The sequence below is a fragment of the Diceros bicornis genome, chromosome 20 (genome assembly GCF_020826845.1).
Source record: "Diceros bicornis minor isolate mBicDic1 chromosome 20, mDicBic1.mat.cur, whole genome shotgun sequence".
Lineage (NCBI taxonomy): Eukaryota > Metazoa > Chordata > Mammalia > Perissodactyla > Rhinocerotidae > Diceros > Diceros bicornis.
In genome coordinates this window covers 4,445,506-4,447,428 of record NC_080759.1, presented here as the reverse complement: position 1 = coordinate 4,447,428, position 1,923 = coordinate 4,445,506, and positions in this window count along the sequence as shown.

Here is a 1,923-nt window from a genome sequence, read left to right as displayed (position 1 = left end):
TATCAGGTACTTGTTGGTGTGTTGGGCCTTCTTACTGTCTTGTCTCTTAACCTCTCATATATATGTATATATATTTTTTTTAATTAAATTTTTTTTTGTCTCTGTGCTATATCCTGGGTAAATACTTCAGATAGCTCCTCTGTTTCACCAGTTCTCTTCAGCTGTGTCTCATCTGTATTTTAATGTCCTGCAACCAAGTTGTTAATTTCTATGATAGTTTTCATTTCTAGAAATTATGTTTTTCCCAAGCCTGCCTTGTCTTTTTAAAAATAACGCATTATTTATGAACTACAAAAAGCATAAATGAAAAAACACTGAGCACCATCAATATTAAGAAAATTACCAGTACAGCAGAGGCCCCAGAGATAACCAAGGACTTTGATTTTGGTAATTCTTAAGCACCTCATTAGACTTTTGCTACATATATATATATATATATCTAGGAAGATAGATATATATATATATATCTATCTTCCTAGGCATGGAGCGTTAATATTTTCACACTTTGTATTCATTGTACCATATTGTAGATTTTCTTTTGCAACCTTCTTTTTTCACTCAATGTTGTGCAAGATTCATTATGAATCACACGATTGCTGGAGTTCATTTTCACTGCTATATTCTATTGTATGAGATCACCATGATCTGTTCTCCTATGGAGGGATGTTTGGGTGGTTTCCGATTTTTTTTTTTTTTTGGTGAGGAAGATTTGCCCTGAGCTAACACTTGTGCCAGTCTTCCTCTATTTTGTATGTGGTTCACCGTCACAGCACAGCCACTGAAGAGTGGTGTAGGTCCACACCCAGGATCCAAACCCAGGAACCCGGGCTGCTGAAGCAGAGCGCACTGAACTTAACCGCTAGGCCACAGGGCTAGCCCTGGTTTCCGATTTTTTGCTATGATAAACTACACTGCTATGAGTGTTACCGAACACGTGACATTTCTTCACACACGTGTTGAGGAGGGTTAGGGCTTTCCTCAACTATAATTCTGTGGAAGAAGTCTGCCATACAGAAAATTATTTCAGGGCCTGTTGCTTCAACTTTTCCACAGGTGGTACCTAGGTAGTTCTTTCTGGATGTGTAGGAAAGAAGTTAATTTACCATGAACGAGAGGCCTCAGGACATCACGTCTCCCGCAGAACCCACTTGAAAGGGTGGAGAGTCTCTATCTAGAAATGAGACTGCTCTCTGCAGTAAATGCAACCTTAACTTTGCTGGCTGTGCCCATTTAAGAAAGCGATTCCATTAAGTGATACAACCACTAGCAGCATGGACACGTTCTGTAGCGCTGCTCGTCCACTGACACAGCCACACCTTGTCTCACTGCCTGTTGCTTTACCACACTTCACAGATATTGTGTTTTTACAAGACCCTCACCAGCACAAAGATTACGACTCACTGAAGGCTCAGATGATAGTTGGCATTTTTTAGCAATGAAGTATTCTTTGATTAAGGTGTGTATGTTGTTTTCTAGACATAATGCTATTGCACACTCAGTAGACTACAGGATGGTGTCAACATAACTTTTACGTGCCCTGGGAAATCAGGTTTGTGTGCCTCACTCTATTGCAACATTTGCAGTATTGCAGCGGTCTCTCCGAGGTATGCCTGTAAATGGTGTGTCAGACATTTTAGTTTTTTCTAAACTGCCAGTCTGATGAGCATGAAATAGCACCTAATTGTGGTCTTCACTCATTTCCTTAATTATTACAAGGTTGAACATCTCTTCATGTTTATTGCCATTTGTATTTTCTCTTCTCAGGACTGTTTGTTCACACTTTGCCCATTTTTCTTTTGGGCACTTTCTCTGATTTGTAGTTATTTATATAATTTGTACACAGACTATTTGCCTTGTTAGATGTTGCACGAGTCCATTGGTTGTTCTCTAAACGTGAGTCCTTTGCTTGCCTTTAACCACTCG